Genomic DNA, 20,146 nt, shown 5'->3' with positions numbered 1-20,146 from the left:
ACTTTCAAGCTACCAAGTAAAGACTAGAACTTTGCGTAGAAAAAATTGAAATTATTTTAAATTAACCGGAGACGCCCAGCACTTTTACGTTTACATCAGTAGGGGAGAGTGGGTACGCTTGATCCCACTTTTATTTTTTTCTCATAACTTTTCAATGAAATAAAAAAATTTAATTGCAAAATTCGCCATCTTGTAATCAAATCTAATTGTAAGAGCTATGAATAATCTGTAAATCCGAATACTATGTCCTGTTAGTAATATCTAGCCAAACATGTCAAATAGTCCTAAGTGAAAAATGACAGTTTCTCTTTGTTTACTTTCTCTTTCGCTAATAACTCGTCCGTTTATACGTTTGTTCATTAACTCTTAGCAGAATATGCTAGTCGAAATCAGCGTTTTTCGATATATCCTAAAACAATATTGAAAAGTTTTATGCTGACGCCGTAATAATCGAAAGAGAACGTAAACAAAGAGAGGCTCTCATTTGCACTTAGGACTATTTGACATTTGTTTGTCGAGATATGAAGAGTTGTGAAAATCATGCCAAAACAAGGTTTTTGTAAAAACGTGTGGTAACTTGATCCCCCGCCTACTAGGGCTAAAGAAACGAAGTACACTATGACCTATAGATACGAAGTTCAGCTAACCACCTATCCTGACAAATTAATTAATAAAACTACCTAGATTTTTTAGATGCCGACAAACTTTAACCAAACTAGAAAGTCAAGACAAGTATTTGCGGTAAATCTGTGCTGTTTAACTGGTTTTTCTAGCCTTCAATAATTTATACCTCGATTTGTTCACGGAAATAACAGTTTAGATCAATTAATAGTGCCCAGTACTTAATGAAAATGATGTTTTTCTTTTTCTACATATTTCGAAAGTGTTTGAGAGAAGTAATGATAATAATGATCAAGACTACCCAGTGTAACAAGGATCAAAGATACCTGATGTATGAGGTGAACAAAATTAAATTTTTTTTGCATGTGTTGTGAAACTTTTTATTCGAAAAACGTGTTTTTCTAGACAAAAGCCCTTAGAAAGTAATCGCACTTGAAAATATTCATAAATATTTAGTTCGACGATCTCATATAACCGTTCAAAAAATTTGTAAAAAGATCTTCGAGGTGGATTTGAACACATATTTTCCAAAATGTTACACAACTTTTCCAAACCAAATGTAATACATCAGATTTGTTTTTTAAACATCATAAACTAGCCAATATTTCATTTTCTTTTTATATTGTGATAACTATATGCGTACAGATTATGAGATATGGCCAGGGAATCAAATATCCCCAAGGATCAAGTGTCCCCACTCTCCCCTAATATGAATTCCCTGGATTGGGAACAACATAAATATCGTTTTACGCTTATAAAAGAGCTGCACAACCAAACTGCCAACATAAATGGATTAAAGAGATTTAGCTCAGTTTGGTGATATTTAATTTTAAAAACATTTGTATTTTCTATATTTAACTTTTTGAATAAATTGGTTTCAATGGAGTCTCATGAAACAAGCAAAATTCCGCGATAAAAAATCACCAACCTTTAACCACCTGACTCTGGTGTATATCTATTATCCTGATAGCTAGTATGAGTACATTTATGTGGAGCGCTACTTAATCAAGCGGGAATAATCTACCAAAATTTAATAAATTTGTTGAGAACAATGACAATTACAGTGGAAATTTAATTTTGTTGTGTATATACATAATAGTATGGTTTATTTGCATTTTCATAGCATCAGAGCAAACTTTTCAGATGCATACATAACGGACGGTAGGTACTATCGTTAGCAAGGCCTAGTATTGGACCAGTTGCAAACTTTTCTGCGCTTAATAAATTTCATATTTCCTTCGCCAAGAGGCAAACAATTTACTGGACCATTCCTCCGCCACGTAAAATAATGCACCTATATAAGACAGTTCGTTGTTAGCTATAATATCATGTTAAGCCCCCGGTGATGAGGATAAAATAGAGTTTCATACATTTTTTAAACTTTTTTCTTCGAATACAATACCTACCTACACATCTACATTCGCCAAATTTTTAAGGTAATCGTTTCAATTATAAAACTACAAAAAATTATAATCCCAGGTTGTATGAAATCTGCAGCTCCAAAAATTTGGAAACTTCTAAAATTTATTTTAAGTGGAGACGCACGTTTTTTTTGTTTACCGAAAGCTTTTCACCGTTATGAGCCGGTGCTTTTCGACGCGTGTACTTTCGGATTTCTGACCAATTCTAGGATGGAAATGTAAGTTAGCTTAATCCGTCTGGGAGCAATGTTTTGTGTTTCTACCTCCCCAAAGGTACCAATAGTAAATAGGAGCTATTTTTGGAGTATATAAAAGATTCTCTAGAGTTTTATCATGCCAAAAACATAAGCTTGAACAACGTCTTCAAATTTTGAAAATAATTAAAAATAATCTATCGTTCGAGCAAACTTATCGCAATTATTTGGTTTGTACTAGGTAATAATCGCGCGCTGCTGCGACTTTCAACGACATTCGACAACGAGTCGTGCTCGCAGTTAGACGTGATCTTCATTATCTCTTATAGATTAATCCACACGCTTTGTCTCAACCGGAACAATGGATTCGTCCATTGTGTGAATAATCAGTTGCCTTAAACCGTATTGTGTGATCTAAGTGAGGTTATAATCAAACGACCACGTTTTTTGAAATGGCAGAGTCAAAAGTACGGGCGAACACGTTAAAGTTTACCTTCGGGCGTGGTGCTAGTGAGCCTACACTGAAATGAAAATATCTTTTGTATTTATTAGATTTGTCATATGAATGAGACCACAATTCTTTGTGTAGAATTTATATGAATACATATGAATGTTACACAAAGTTCATGTTAAACCTCAGTGATATCCAATAAATTTGAATCCAGCGCGGACAATATGAATATAATTAGAAAAGCATATTCAAGTTATATGAATAGCTAATGAGCTCAACCGTCTCGTGGGTGTAAGTAGTGGGTTGTAAAACGAAGCCTGACAAGAAAAACGAAATGGCGGACCGAAAGCAAATGTTTTTGTTTGGTAAGGGTTTTTAACAAAATTAAAATGGTAAAGATACGTTCTAATGGATTTTTTTTTATTTCCACCAGGTAATGGTTTCGAATTACACTAGATGATATTCTCTTCAACAACTAACCACAGAAAACAGACATCAATTTCAAGCTTTTAATTTGTTGAAAAAATAAAGATACATATTCAAAGGTAATTGAACACCACCAAATGCGAAACTGTCGCAATTTCGTTAAGTAGGTGAGTGTTACTGAATTTAAAGGCTGGTCATATAGAAATTAAAAACGGCCAACATAATTATGCACCGAGTTAGGATAGGCTGGTATGGTGTAGGGTTGGGTAAACCGTGACTTATTTAAAAACCGACAACCAAAAATAAAAAAAGGAAAACAAGTAGAATTTAAAACGCAGTCACAAACAATTGTTTCGAAAACTGACCTGAAGCAAAGATAAAATTGTCATTTCTTTGCCTGAAGTTGCCATTTTCTCCTCATACAAATGCTTCAATATATAATGAAAATTGTGTTCAACAGAAATTTGAGCCAAGTTCCAGCGCATCACAATCGTTTTAGATTTGCTAAAGGTCAAATTTATCCCGGTTTAATTTGTAAATGGTATTCAAATCCATTGGAGCAGTCATACTCAATATATATGAAACCTAACATGTATTTGCTTTCTTTTCCAACTGAGCATGAGCATAACGATCGTACAATTCGTAGAAGTAGCCTTCGCGATTGACCAGAACAAGCGAATGAACGAGAATCAACGGATGGAGCCTGGGAGTAGCTGCATGTGCACGTTTCGAAAGTTCTATGCGCCACGTCTTTACAGTAATATGGTAAGGGAATTAATGTTATTATAACAAACGTGGTTATGGAGATTCTGTATATCTCTGCATCTCTACGTTTACTACGGGAAGGAGCTAGTGAGGTGGGGTAAATAGTTACAAATCTGAATCCACCTTGATAAGCGATACGATCTATGTAACTCGGAGAAGAATTAGCGCGTGTTTTTTACCCTGGGCAGCTGGCTGCCGAGAATTTCAAATCAATTCTGAAATTCTGAGATAGTTAAAAATGCAACTTCAATCACGGATAACCGATGACCGGGAGTATAACTTAAATATGAAGTAAAAGAAACTGATTTACTAATTTAATATGGCAAAGTGCTAAAATAGAAAATGCCATAAATGGAGAAATGATTCTAGTTTTTGTTGCCTCTTACGAAAACGTTTTTTGCTTCCTTTTACAATTTCTTTTAAACTTAACCCGTTGCAGTAACACTACTAGATTGACATTTATAAACAATATTTAATGTGACGACTTTGCGTAATTAAGACTGTAGAATTTATTTGTCTTTATTAACAGTTTTATTATAGTTTTGAATCGCATATAGATTAAAAAAATTGAACACAAGTATATTCAGCTACAACGCGTTGATCACTTAAAGGACACATCGAAATGCGTAACATTAACTACGCTTCCAATAGTCCGATTATAGTGATGGTTCGTCGCTTCAACGAGTTTGTCGAGCACTTCGACTTCGATACCAATTCATCACAATTCCGTCACCGTTTGCTGTTAAGTTAATTATTTTTAGTTTAGTTAATTAAGATTTATTGTAAGTTGAACACAAATTTTTAAATACAAATGTAATTTCCTTCTGCTGAAAAGGTAACACACTGCACATTGGTCCCAAAGAGCAAAAAAGGGTTTTTTTTTGGATTGCGTCAAAACTGTTGACTTTAGCAATGTGGTGTCTTTGAGAAAGTTTCTTGGAGTACAACTCCCCTTCTTTTCGTTTTATCGGATTTATGATTAATCCCCCTAATAGTGAGTTACGAAATTTATTTTATTCAATTATTCAGATAGACAAATACTTCAGCAAAGTTGTACAGAAACTAGTTGCAAACATTTTACCTGAAGGCTTTAACTCTCTATTTTTTCATGACAAAACATGCAAATGGTTCAACATTTGTTCAGAATCACGTCCTAGTTCTAATGATAATTTTAAAGACATTTAATTTCCAACGACATTTTGATCATGACTATCGGTGGAGAAATAACGGAGTAATTCGACTTTGCCTAAATTAGGAATTGCTCCCACGACTCTTAAGGGGTTTATGTGGCACTGCTACTATGATCAGCATCGCACCACAGCGGTTATTTCGAAAGAGAATTTTCCGCCTTAAGGGCTCATGCACGACAATTTCCAATTTGGAAACAATTGAATACCTTTGCCATTTCCCAATCGATTTTAATGATCAAAATGTCGTTGGACACGGAATTAAATGTTCTTTCGAAGTATCATTAGAACTAGACCGTGGCTCTGGGAAAATGTTGAAGCATTTGCATGTTTTTCAAGAAAAAAAAAACTCAAAAAATTGGCAATTTTAATATTGTTGTCCAAAAATGGCGCATTATTTCTTACAAAACAGCATCATATGGCTATCTTTGGAAAGGTATACTTTTCTTCTAACTAGAAATGTTGATAAATCGCAAATCGGCTGAAAACTGACAGCGCAATTAATTTATTGCAGAAAGTCCCAAAAAATGGTTTAATTTTGTTATAATTCAAGATTTTCTATACCCCATCTTTACAACAATTTTTTAAAATGCATTTGAAGTGCTTTACAACCTGTACTAGGTCTCTTGAAAAGTTCAAAATTGCTGTAGCACCGTGTAATAAATTGAAGATTTGCCTTCCTAATTGAGAAATGTTGCCACATCTATTATAATGTATTGTAATGTACTGAGAACGAGAGCTTGAAAAAATTGACATCCCTGCGTGAACTTAAAAGAAAACAAAATTCAATTGATGCCCGCCACGATGAATGAAATGTATGGTTCGTTCCCCTTGTAATTCATTCTCCCGACACAGCGCATTCAGGTTCGGGCATGTTCGGTTTCAGAAGCAAACTGAATTTTGTTTCTATGCCAGCTCTGAGAGGGATTATTGAGCAAAAGTGCACCAGATATAGATTCCGCAGTTCACTTATGCTAGAAAATGATAAAACGGTACTACTGGCGATAATCCTAATTTAGTGTTCTGTATCTACTTTTTGAATTTTGAAGACGAGGCAATTTCTTTTATGTCGCTATGCGACAAAATTTAAAACTTTGGTTAATAAATTTAAAATTACATGTTTAAAAAAATTATGTTTTCCAATTTTTGCTCAAATATACTTAAAAGTAAGTTCTTTTCTATGGTTCAATCCGAACTTACTTTTATTTGCCCCAATCAGAGATAATGACATTTGAAAAAGGGCTATTTATGAACGAAAAGTTTCCATAACTTTTGAAAGAATAAAGTTAGACTTTCAGAGTTATGAAAAAACGTGGATTGAAATTTTCTAAAAGTTGTTCAAAGGTTGTTTTAACAAAATATAAAATTTCTTTCGAACATTAACAAGTCTCAATTTTACATTTGGATTACTACTTGTAATGAACTTAAGCAGTTCATCTGTCTTTTACCAGTGATTCGCCAACTCTCTTCGACTAATATCCATATTTACTAGTTTTATTTAAAACGAATAAAATCAGAAACCTTTTTTGACAGTCATTTCACTTATGCAAAGCTTGCTGCGATGAGAGAATGACATTTGAAAGTGGCTATTTTCACAATACAACGATATGTGTGTAAATGCGTTAATGCGTTGAACCTGCAAACCTACAAACTTTAAATCTAAATTGCAAATTTTAAAAAAATAACGTATTCGCCAATTTTTGCTCAAATATACTAAACAGTATGGTCTTTCATGTGGTTGAAACAGTATTCAATTTTAGGTGCCCAGCGATATTGAGCCTTGAAATAGGCTATTTTTTAAAGAAAAGTTTCCATAACTTTTTAAAGAAAAAAGTTAGACCTTCGGTGTCTTGGAGAAAAATACTCGGCTTGAAGTTTTCAATAAGCTGTTCAAAGGTTGTGTTAACAAAAAGTAAAAGATACGAAAGTTATACTAAAAAAACGTTTTTTTCAGGAACACCCTAATCTTTTTTTTAATTTCTTGTATAACAAAAACTAAAATAGATAGAGCTTTAATATATTCAACAAACTTATTCAAAATAATTTCCTTTACAACTTTGTGGAAGACTGTGGAGCTCTATCTTTCATCAGTAAAAAGTTTATTTTCGTATTTTAGATAAATTAGAACCACCCTAATAACTATTCCAATAAAAAGAAGCATCTTCTGATGTACACAAATTCATCCTAAGACATGATACGGCTAAATTATACAGGTTTGTCAGAAAGTAAAAATTCCTCTTAAATTAGCGATCTGGACTACTGTGCACTGGTACCAATGGTATACAAATATGTTCTGAATTAAAAACCAATAAATGTTTAATCTTTTATTTACATTATAGTTGTTTCACTACAGTCTAAGAATGACTGCATTATTTTAATTAAGAATAATAAGACGATCGGTATACTATGAATACCATAATTTTGGAGCACATCCGAAAACAATCAGTCCAGCTTCATATAAGAATTACGTAGAAAAAGCTCTCTATCTAAATAACTAACATTTCTTATAGATTTAATAAACCATCATATGTTTTAATCCGTTAAATATTCCTTATACATTTATCAAAGTGTCATATACATTTCATTGGACCACCCAATGTTTTCAATATGATAATTATCAGATAGTTATTATATGGTGCGCTGATAGATTTGGGTCTGACACTGGAATTTAAATGTTATATGGAAACCTGATAGAATTGAATTTGTGAGGAATGCAACATTCAACATGATATCCATATAAGTTTGATATACTTTTGAAAGTCTAATGTAGCAATCATTGGAAATTCCAATAGTGCTGAGTTATATGAATATCATATAATATGGATGTAGCGATTCCGCTCAGTGTACGGATGCGGAAATGTTCAACTTCTGTCGAGAGCTACAGTTCAAAGCGGAGGATGTTTACTCAGTTCACAAAGAAAGAGATGCAGGCGCAATTTTCGTTAAACTGAAGAGCGAAAGTGTAATGAGGGCTGCGCAGCAATTGATGCAGCAAGTAGTAACTTTTGGTTACAATAATGGAACAATGACCAATGTAACGGTATCGGAAGCAGACAATTCCTTCAAGTATGTCCGGATATTCAATCTCCCTCCAGAGATTGAAGACAAAGAAATCCACATGGTTTAATCGCAATATGGTATTATTCGACAGCAAGTACGAGAACGATACCATCAAGACACCGGATACCCAGTGTTCGCGGATTGTATATGGAAATAACCAAGGAAATTCCCTCACAGATTCGGATTCGACACTTCCAAGCCAGAATTTACTATGATGGTCTTGTGAACAAATGCTTCATATGTCGAAGCCCCGATCATGTAAAAATGAATTGTCCTAAACGTCCAGCACAGGTCCCGAAAACTCCAGCACAGGACCGACTGTACAGTGATGTGGCTGCTGCTCGGTCATTACTCCCACGATTTCTTAATCCTCAATCCACGGAAATAGAGATGTCCACTCTCGGCAAGCGTCCCGATGGCATCCAACCTACATTGAATATCGGAGGCGTTTCTAAATCACCGTCGCTCCCCAATGACCCGTCGGTGCCAGGTCAAGCGACAGGTTTGACAAGTTCGCCAGCAGATTTGCAGATAACAACAGAAGTTCAACCAACAGAGACACAAAGCGTAGAAGGAATCATGGATGTAGAACGAGACGCAGAAGCATGGGAGGAGCAACGTAAGAGAGGTCGCCCGAAAAAACGAGAAGATTCCAGTTCACCAGGGTTCGAAGCAGTTGCGAGAAAGCGTGACGGGAATTCATTGCTGGCAGCACAATCGCAGCGTACCCGCAGCAGGAGTGAAAGACGAAAACCTAAGGGAAAACCGGTCACTACGACAACTTCAGCCGAGTCATCAATGCCCAAACAACAGCAAGTTAACAAGCGTGACGACACCACCAACAACAATGACAGCGAATCACCATTTAATGCGTAAGTTATCGAATTCTCTAAAATGACTTTCACGAAGAAAATTGCTACTATTAATCTGAATAGTATTAGGACAAACGTCAACAAATCTTTGCTCACAGATTTTATCATCAATGAAAATTTAGATTTTGTTTTCTTGCAAGAAGTTTTATTTGAAGACTTTTCATTTATAAGCACGCATAGAGCGTTTGTGAACATAAGCAATCAAGACAAAGGTACCGCCATTCTTATCAGGAAAAATCAAAGTTTCAGGAACTTAATTTACGATTCAAATGGACGGATTTTATCTATTGTTTGCGATGATATCAATCTTGTAAATATTTATGCTCACTCCGGGACTAACAAGAAGCGCGACAGGGATGAATTGTTCAGAAATTGCATTACACCTCACGTTATGAAGGGTAATTGCACACAAACAATAGTTGGGGGAGACTTCACCTGTGTTCTTAACAAACGAGACAGCCGAAGTACAACGACGAACTTTTGTCCTGGTTTAAAAGATTTGGTAACTTCGATGCAGCTCAAGGACGTAGCAAATGAGCGAAATGGATATAATGTTGAGCACACATTTCTCAGAGCCGAATCCGCCTCACGATTAGATCGATTTTATGTTACTGAGCAGTTTCTTGGAAAGGTCGTTGATATACGAACAATTCCAGTTGCTTTCTCAGATCATTCAGCAGTGGTAATGAAATATGAAGTGAACCAATCAGATCTTTGTATGCGGGGAAGAGGATATTGGAAACTTAACAGCAGTCTCCTAACGAACGATGAAATCTCATCCAGATACGTGGCGGACTATGAACAGTTGAAAATTCGGCATACTTACTCGACTAATAAAAGTACCTGGTGGAACACTGTTGTGAAACCAAAAGCACAGTTTTTCTTCAAGAATGAGAGCAAACAGTTAAACTATCGGATAAACGCTGCTAAGAGCACTCAATATGGCACCATCTATGAACTTTCAGATGATCGTGCTAGAGGAGTTGATAACAGGTATCAACTTCAAGTAATTAAATCAAAACTGATGGAAATCGAATTGGACAGATTAAAGTTTTATGGTTCAAAAATTTCGAATATATCGTTAATAGAGAGGGAAAAAATGAACGTTTTCCATGTGTCCAATCAAATGCATAAGTACAACACTTCGGGTAATTTTCAATTGGAAGACGGCATTATTCAAGATTCTAACCGTTTGAAAGAAATTATTCAAGATTATTTTACGAACATATTTCAAAAAGAAGACCCTAACCTGGAAAATGTAACAACATCATTAAATAATATCTCCAAATCACTCGACAATCAGCAAATGCTGGACCTCGTTAGACCAATCACAGAGATTGAACTTAAAACCGTGATACAAAATGCGACGAAGAAAAAATCGCCTGGACCCGATGGGATTTCGTACGAATTTTACTCTACCTACTTTGAGACCTTAAAGAATGAACTACTGCACCTATTCAATCGCTACTTGGATGGCTCTCTAAAGCCACCTAAGGAATTCACTGCCGGAATAATTATATTAATTCCGAAAGTGAAAAACGCTGAAACATTAGATGACTTCCGACCAATTTCAATGTTGAATACAGATTACAAAATATTTGCAAAGATTCTGGGGAATCGCCTTCAATCTGTAGTAGAACATTTATTGGGAACAGGTCAAGTAGCATGTACAAAAAATCAGTCATGTTCTTCAAATTTAATTGATTTAAGAGCGATTATTACAAAAGCTACTGAATCGAAGCGCTTCAAAGCTTTCTTACTAAGCATTGACCTTGAAAAAGCTTTTGATAAGGTGAGCCACGATTTCCTGTGGAAGGTGGTACAGAAGTTTCGAATTCCGGAAAGATTTATAAACTGCATTAAAAATCTCTATTCTACTGCTTCATCACGGATTATTTTTAATGGCTTTCTCACATCGGATATCAAAATTAACAGTTCTGTGCGCCAGGGCTGTCCGCTGAGCATGCTTCTCTTCGTACTGTATATTGAAGGATTGATTCGGAAAATTTCTTTGAACATCCGGGGAGTTTTACTATCTGGAAAATTCATTCGGGTGTTGGCGTACGCGAACGATTTAGTAATACTCATCAGGGATGACGCTGAGTTTGATTTGATCCTTCAAATTATCAACTCCTATGCAGAAGCATCCTGCATAAAGCTTAACCTACATAAATCAGCATTCATTCGTCTCAACAACGCAAAAAGTGATCCGCAGCAATTCAAGGAAGCAAACGAAATCAAGATTTTGGGAGTCATTTTCAAAGAGAAATGGTCATCCATTATCAAACAGAATTACGATAAGCTGGTTGATGACATTCGATATCGCTTATCCAAGCACAGAATACGTAACCTGAACATAATTGAGAGGTCATGGCTGCTGAATGTTTTCGTGCTGTCCAAAATGTGGTACATTTGCCAAATTTTTCCCCCAGATAATAAGCACATTGCCAAGCTGAGGAGGATAATTGGAAGTTTTATCTGGGGACCCAAAAAAATTTTTAAAGTAGAGCGGAATCAGTTGTACCTCGACTTTGAGCAAGGTGGAATAAAGCTCGTCGATCCAGAAGCGAAAGCTAAGGCTTTGTTCATTAAAAATACGCTGTGTGGATGTGGAAGTAAGAATCTCGAATACTCTACCCTTTTGTATTTCACCAAAAACCAAACGCTGAGTAGAAATACAAAGGAATGGTTTGAGATTGCTTTGCAACTGAAGCAGAATAACATGTTAACATCAGTACAAATACTGTACAACTACTTTAGAAATGAGAGAAATACAGCCCCCAAAGTCATAGAGCATTTTCCGGAACTATGTTGGGAAATCCTATGGGGAAATCTAGGACATAGCTTCTTAACCAGTGAGTGTCGATCGTATATGTTTCTTCTCTACAATGATCTAGTGGTCTCAAAAGAAAAATTATTTGAATACAAAATCGGACGTCTAACGGATAACTTGTGTGAGTACTGTGGTGTCCCGGAAAGTAATGAGCATAAAATTAAGCATTGTGACAAAACGCATGAGGTATGGGAATGGCTTAGGAAAACTTTGAGTTCCCGTTTCAAAATTGTAGTAGACCCTGAAAATATTTTAAGTTGGCGAATAGATACCAAAAATCAAAAAGAAAAAGCAGCGCTTTGGCTAACCATGTATGTTATTTCATTCATCATCAAAACTTATCCTAATAGCAGCTTGTTTTGCCTCCAGAAAGGAATCAGACATAATAGATGGAACAATCGACCATATTATAAAAAATGTTTTGGTCAATGGCTTGATGTATGCTAGGTATAGTAATATGATATAAAAATGTAAATGTAAATAATTTGGACACAATAAAAAAAAAGAAAACGAAATGGTCGGTGTTAGGTCAGACCGGACTAAGTGACAGTGCATTGATATCGAGAAAAACGCGTTTAAAGTTTGAATCGCAGCATCCTTTACATTATAATTGGAAAATAATTTTTACCATAATTCTTGTTTATTGTTTCATATTTCAAATTTGGTAAAAGTGGAATGTAGATGAAGAAATTCTTTATCCAGTGCTATCATTAACTCATTTTTTGATGTTTTGCGACTTGGTCCGGTCTGACTTAACACCGACCAAATAAGAGTAAAATATAATTTGTTCAGCTGATTATATTAGAAGAGTAAAATGAAAATCTTTATTTATTAATTTTTTTAATTTTAAAGCGAATGGATAAACAATGTTTCGGGTTCTTTCATCTGATATGAAAATTAACAAATTTTTCAGATTAACTACTTTTGAACATGTGACATACAGCTAGCCGAGCAAAAAACGTGGGTTTTCTAAATTCCGAATCTCATATATTTGTTCCGAAACGCCGCCTGGCGGCCAGATAATCCCCAACCAATAGGACACAAACCCGATCCATATTAAATATCTACTACGTATATTTTTTACGGAAGTCGGTTAAGCCGTTCAAGAGTCCATAAATTACGTAATACGAACATTGAGCTATGCATATATAGATTAAAGAAAACTAAATTAAAAACTGCCTATTCAGTGTGATGAGCAGCCAGAGAAGAACCTAGAGACTTTATTTTTATCCCAATTAAGTGACTCTGTGTTGCAGTTTGTACACGAATACTGCATGCTGGGTCAATTTTTTTCCAAACTGGACACTAGAAACTATGTCAACATCACTTGCGAGCTATATCAATAAACGGTAGAGGATTAGTGTTTCACCACATTTGGATGACCTTTTGCTTAAATAAAATAAGGCAACAAGTCATGCGGCCATTGCAACCATCGATTAATTAATGACGATCTTCGATATAGATAAATGGTAATGTCGAGTGGCTGCCTCCATCTTGCAATTGCCAACATTGAAGGTGTTATTTACGCAATTTCTCCACTTGTTCTCGAAGAAATGACCAACATTAGACCGACCGAAAAGGATTTTTAAAACGTAGTATGGTGGACATTTTTCTTAAATTATTTCAAAACACTAAATTATAGACCGTATACTACCAAAATAAACAAACCATCGTGGTGGTCAATGTTTTTTTTGCGAATTTAAATTTGAAAAAAAAATATAAAAAACACACTTTAAAATCCAGATTAAAAACCTTCCCGAAATCTTTCCAATATATTCTGGGTAAAAGATTCAACAAATACAGTTACGGACAAAACAATAAGACCTCTGGGGCATTGACATCACTTTTTGTACAACTGTACCACCTCCATTAGCCATTAGCTGATTAGCCAGAGTTTAAATGCCTAGAAGATTTACGTATCCTACAGTCAATAAACTATTCAAACATGCACGAAAATATAGTCTCAGTCGCATCGCTTGCTTGAAGCGAATCCTGACTAACAACCCACCCACTGCCCAATCCGTGGTACTTATGGGAGTGTCACTGAGTCAGGGCCTTCCGTTAAGTAAGTACCACATCAACACTTCCTTTCTCATCCCAAGTTACGGTAAAGATGGTCGTGATCCGCAATGTTGGCTCTCAGGCGAAACTCTCGCTTGGACTGGATCAATTGTTATTCCCAAACAATGCTCCTCAAGTAGTCTGGCTGGAAATGAGAGTCATCAGTCTGCAATCTACGAAGTACACCGTGCTTACGCAACGCAACGCAACGCAACACAAATAGTTTCGTTAATTCGAGGTTTATTGTCCATAGTTTAAGGAATTCGGTCACGATTGTCGTAAATCGTTCAGTTCACGAAATCGTAGTTTTTGTTCATGAATTTATGAACGGATTTTAGTCCGTGCAGGAAGAAAACATTAGAAAGGATTAAAAAATCGGAAAATTCGGAATTTGAAGCGTCTTTCCTGATTTAGCACAAACAAATTACATTAGCAAGAAATTTACTACAAAAATAGTTGTAATCATCAATTGCAAAGATCTCTTTATAAGTTAGTATTTACGATTTGTTTAGCTCCTTTATTCACATGACAAAACATCCTAATGCAAAAATCACATGTAAACAATAAGCATGAAAAGTCACCACTTGTGGCAAAACACCCAACGCATTGAATGTAAACTAAACAATATAATCGAATTAATTAAAAAATGTTATTGATCGTTTGAAACATATTAAGGTTTGTTTCTTTCGTAATTGAAATCTCTCCTACAAGAACTTAAAACCGTAGCTCAAAACTTACGCTTCTTATTGTTGTTTTAGTACATAGAAATCCAAAATGTTTCTAATAACATTTTCAAGGAAACTCACATAAAAGTTATCACTCCATGAATTTCTACAGTTGTTTTGGGTAATTAATGAACTAAACTCATTTAATTTTTTATCTTTTTGGTGTTACTGTTTAGTTCAAGAATTACTATATACTCTTTCCACGCCAGCTGGGTTATGATGCAGTGTCTCTCAGTATTAATATTCTAGATAAAAAAAAATGAGGAAAGCTAAACGTATTTAGTCATCACTATCTCCCATAGATAATTCAGGCATATACTTTACTCAATGACCCGAACCGTACAACATGGAAAATGCATTGGATTAGAAAAACGGTACAACCGTCGAGATGGTATGAAAACCACTACACTCGTCTATAACTCGTCTGCGATATTTGTCGAAATAGAAGGTAAAATCACACAGCAGACCAAGGGATAAAGAAAAAGAGAAAACTACGCAAGCTAGTGGATTCACATTTCGCACTCAATCGACATAAACCACCGCGCTTCTCCATCAGCCCTCTTTGAATGAAATCGCTCGGTCGTTTAGAATTTCCGATAGTACTTTGCTATAGAATCGACATATGATGCTATCTGGAAAAGTAAGCACACATACACTTTGTTTGCTTGGTCACATCGTTGCTTTTGTCACGCTCTTTGAACGTGTCAAACTTTACTTTGCTCAGCATGACGTAAAATAACTTCTAGGAAATTGAAAAGAATCCGCTCTCGCTCTCAACAAGCCATTTACAACAGAAACAGGCCCCTATTTCAACCAGAATTTACTAACTTTCCAGACCAAAACGAATATTTGCGTGTTACATCGAATGGCCCATCGTCACACAGCAACCATGTGTGCCACCAAAGCAGAGAAAAAAATAGCATATTTACTGTGAAATGCAAACCACCAACCGACTGACTGTGACTAGCAACGTCCTGAATCCTTGCACAAAACCATGTATGTAGTTCTGCATATATCACTTCTCAATTACACTATTTATATACACGACATACCCTTGTGAGTTGAGTGTGAATTTTCACCAGACAAAAAATCACAAAACCTGATAGTCCACAAAATTCAATTATTCATTTCATTTCTCGTTGACGGGCTTCTTTCTATGCAAGCATGTTCCAGTGTACACAAGTATCCCATTTCGACCAAATTGGGCTTGTCCAATCGTTTCTATTCGGACACTAGAATAGGATTACAGCAACCGTGTACCGGAATTTCTCGCGGGAATAATCACCCAATTCAAAGCTGTCACTCCTACTGCCGGACGATCGGACAGTTTAACGCGACCTAGAATGTTTCGCTCGGTTCTTGTGACTGTCCTATCTAGTTAGCCACAGGGCAACGATGTGAATAGCTATATTTTCACTCACTAACTGCCTGTCGCTGTCCGCGGATGGCTATGCAAAGTTAACCCATATTCGACTTCATTACACACACCACATATACACGTGAATCACTAACACAATTGGCCAAAGGCTCTTCTTCACATTGTCACCCATCCAGAGCCACATGGCGGGATCAAAAGTGGAGCCCCCTGGTTGAAAGCTCAAAACAGCAAAAATTGCACACAGCACTGTCAAGCACAGAGGAGCCACGGCATCGAGCGTTCTCACTGTGCTGCACCTCGAGTTGCACTGTATTACATGAGCTACAACAGAGTAGTCAGGCTAGACTCAGCAGAATGCACATATTTATATACAGCAGGAGCAGCTACTAGCAAAGGCAGAATATCTACCATCTCACCCGATGATGGTTCGTACTCATCCTACACCCTTGCCGACCGCAACCCTCTGTCGATGGAACGATGGAAAGTACTGAGTACTCGTCGTAATCGTCGTCGTCGTCGTCGTTTGGCATCGTAGTCGGCATCGTCGTCGGCGGCGGCGAAGGCATCGGTGGTTGTTGTTGTCGATCCTCCAGGAACATCAGATTTGATGCGCCCGAAGGATTTCATCGAAGCCATCCCATAAGCAAACCCGACACTGCACACGATGGTGCTATGGTAAATGATGGTTTCTTGATGAAGGACGGAATATCGGGTTGACGAAGCAAACACAAAAATAAAATGCAACAGAGCCGGTATGCCATCAGGAATGCACTGCGCCCCGCTATAGGGCTGAGAAAGGAGGTTGGGTGGGTGTCTTGTAAAACTAGCGACAAGAGAGAATGCTTGTGCATCGTGTGTCGTCGTTGCATTTACCGCACACAATGGGCTAACCCATTGTAGTCAGATTTTAGTAGCCTGCATGGTTCAGACCGAGGAAGTGATGATAATACGTCGAACAGAATCCTGGTGGTACACTGAATCGTCGTTTCAAACGATTTTTACGTAGATTTTTTATATGATTTTCATGAAATTATGTGATTATCACTTCAGCTGGTCATATCTTGACTTATAGAGTAAACCGATACCATATCTGTTTTCAATATTGAACAGGCACCAAAGTCGTAGCCAGCCGTTGCACATTGGAAAAAATCTACCCAAGCGCGATTTTTTGTGGAAAGGCTGGATGACGTTTACCAGCAAAGGTGTTTTATGTAAAAAGGTCTGAAAAAATTGATTGCTGGTACTTAGAATGACCACATCATGCTCGTTTTGCCCCAAATCCCTTTTGTGTTTGAGTTTATCTTCAAGACAGAATATATAACTCGGAAGAAAGTTGAATACTGCTGACCAAAATTAATATTCCTGATGTAACAAAGCCAAGATAATCGATTGAAGGTAATTCGATTAATCTCTCGAACCCCCATTTTACACCAACTCTTCACACAACTTAAGTTTGAAGTTAATTTTGGCATTATACTTCGGTAAAAAGCAATGCGCGGCTGATCAAAAGTAGTAATTCTTATGTATAAAAGTCCAAGTTATCGTTTGAATAGACTGACCACTTGAAACGTGTGTACTCGTTTTACCTCAATTCCTCCCATAACTCAAGTATAAAGTTAATCCTGGTACTACATTTCAGAAAGAGACTGAATGCGGCTGATCAAAAGTATTATTTCTTATGTAAAAATTTCTGAGGAATCGATTGAAGATAACTAGAATGAACGCACGAAACCTGCGCACCCGTTTAACCCAACTCTTCCTATATCTCAAGTGTGAAGTGAAACCTGGCTGTGCTTTTCGGAAAGAGGCTGAATGTGGATGATGAAAAGTAGTAATCCTTCTGTAAAAAAATCCAAGGAATCGATGGAAGATAGTTAGAATGTATCCGTTTTACCCCAATTCTTCACCTAGTACAAGTGTGAAGATATATCTTACTCTACATTTCAAAAAGAGTGAAAGCACCTGATAAAAAAGTATTTTTTATGTTAAATAGTCCAAGTGATCGATTGAATATATGGTCAAGGCTTCTGTCTGTCACGTTACATTTTTACGCATGTTTCATAAGATAAATCAGCAAAAATGATAAAACCAGATTCTATCACAACTGCACATTATTAAGGTCACTAAACCGCACGTTTTTTCTACAGAAAGTTTTTTTCTATCATGAACCGTTTTCACTTTATTGTCATTTTGATACGTCTGTCACGTTACACAATTTTCGCAGTGAGTTTGGAGCTTGCCCGACTAAATTGAAAAAGTCTGTTCCGTTGGCCCCCAAATTTGAAAGAACACAAGTTTAAGTTGAAGCTTGGAAAATAAGGAAGAGTTTGAAATACAATTTTTCTTGAAGAAAAACTTTGTTTTCGATTTTATGGAGTATTCTCAATGATCTATCACGTTACAACCAGAATCTGTCATGTTACAGTTCTGCATTTTTATTGAAGCAAAGATTTCAAGACAGTCGTACACAAATCATCCTTGATCTAAGAACTGAGTATTAACGGGAAATTTCATGTTATTTTGAAAAACATGTTGGTTTTGATGAACAAACGTGAATAACTTTTGAAAAGGTCTTAATTTTCACGAAGTAACATATTGTCGAAAGAAAATCCAAAATAACTTGAAAACATCTGCATTTTGAAGGACAATTTTTTACGACCATTTTTAATTGAAAAACTATTTTGAAATACATTCTAAAACTAAATTATATAAAGAAAAAAAAATTAAGTAAAAATTAAAAATTAAAAGAATTTTTGAAATATGTTAAAACGTTTTATTGTTATTTTCTTTACGATACAATTATATGTTCAACTTTGCAATTAAATTTTAAACGTGTTATGTTTTTTTGCGCTTGGTATTTTTGATTAATTTATTAAAAAGGCGTATTTTCACTACTAGATATTTTTGTTGAAAAAAAATCAAAATATTTCGGTAAATTTTTCTTAAGAACATTTTGCTTCGAAATGATATTTAGTATTAATATTGTATAAGAAAATTATATTTATGTCTGGCCAATACTAAGAAATTTAGAAGAATACTTGAAGTTAAAAATGTTTACTTACTAATAACTTCCTAATAGTGCAATTACAGTTTCTTCAATTTTTAGGCATTCAGCAAAAAAAAATTGTTTTTCTGTAATTGTATTTTTATTTTTCTGTTTTTTAACAATGTATTTGTATTTTTAACATTTTTGTAGCAGTTTTTAACAGCTTTTTTTGAAAAATTTCACCAAAAAATATTCACACAGACGAATTAATTCCCTAGAACTCGCTTCCATATAGTTTTGCTGCACAAGTGGCGATTTTCGAACAATATATTTTGAAAGTAGTGCATTTAAGATCTCATACGCCCTTTTTAAATATTACTCTTGGATAAAAAATTTTTGTTCAATATTGCAAAATACTTAGTCTCTCTTATAGATGAAACGTAAAAGGTTTCATCGGATACAAAGATGGTCACCACTCTTGACGTAATTGATTCAAAATTATTGGAATTGCTTTACAGCCGAAAACATCTGTCACGTTACAAAAGATCAACTGTGTTTTCTTAAAAATGAATAAAACTTTAAGATTTTCACAATACAGTTTCAATAAGTAGACTCAAAATAGTAAGAAAAAATGCAGGTTAGACATTGTTTGCATGCTGTTGGTGTGGTCCACAAAACTTTTTCGAATTTTTGATCTGTCACGTTACAAATTATTTGGTTTCCATTACTTCACAACTGAAAATAAGCAATAATCCATATTCATCTCAATTTTTCCAGCAATATCATCAAATTTAAATTAGACTACGATGGAAAAATGTGGTTCCAGGCAATATGTTGAAAATATGGATTTTGTTTACCTTTTTATCTCATTGCGGCCTTTAAGTCATTTTCAGATCATGCAAGTAGCATCAACAAACTTTTATAAGTGACAGACATGAAATTTTTTTCTGGTATCAGCATTCATATTTTTTAATATTAGAGGTTATATACCTACGGAAAACAAACAGTTTGACGCAAAATTTGATAAAAAAAATTCGCCTGTTGTTGCCATTTTCGGAGCCTTGACCATATTTAGAATGGCCGTACGAAACACTTGTAACCGTTTTACCCCAAATTCCTCCCATTACTCAAATGCGAAGTTAAACCTAGCTGTACCCGTTTTACTC

The 20,146-nt window shown here is 35.5% G+C and overlaps 1 protein-coding gene across 4 annotated transcripts in view; it reads right to left on the bottom strand.

The window, feature by feature from the left end:
- Window positions 1-16,338, bottom strand: part of LOC131689118 (uncharacterized) — a 244,500-nt gene extending 228,162 nt beyond the window's left edge. For 2 of the 4 annotated variants that reach the window (XM_058973962.1, XM_058973964.1), the window contains exon 1: window positions 15,669-16,338. The gene's annotated coding sequence lies outside the window, so the exon portion shown is untranslated. Of the gene's footprint in view, window positions 1-15,545 lie in introns of all 4 variants that reach the window. The other 2 variants (XM_058973961.1, XM_058973960.1) reach the window with 2 other exon arrangements.
- Window positions 16,339-20,146: the final 3,808 nt, after the last annotated feature.

The sequence above is a fragment of the Topomyia yanbarensis genome, chromosome 3 (genome assembly GCF_030247195.1).
Source record: "Topomyia yanbarensis strain Yona2022 chromosome 3, ASM3024719v1, whole genome shotgun sequence".
In the NCBI taxonomy this organism is placed as follows: Eukaryota; Metazoa; Arthropoda; class Insecta; order Diptera; family Culicidae; genus Topomyia; species Topomyia yanbarensis.
This window is presented reverse-complemented; position numbering and strand designations above follow the sequence as displayed.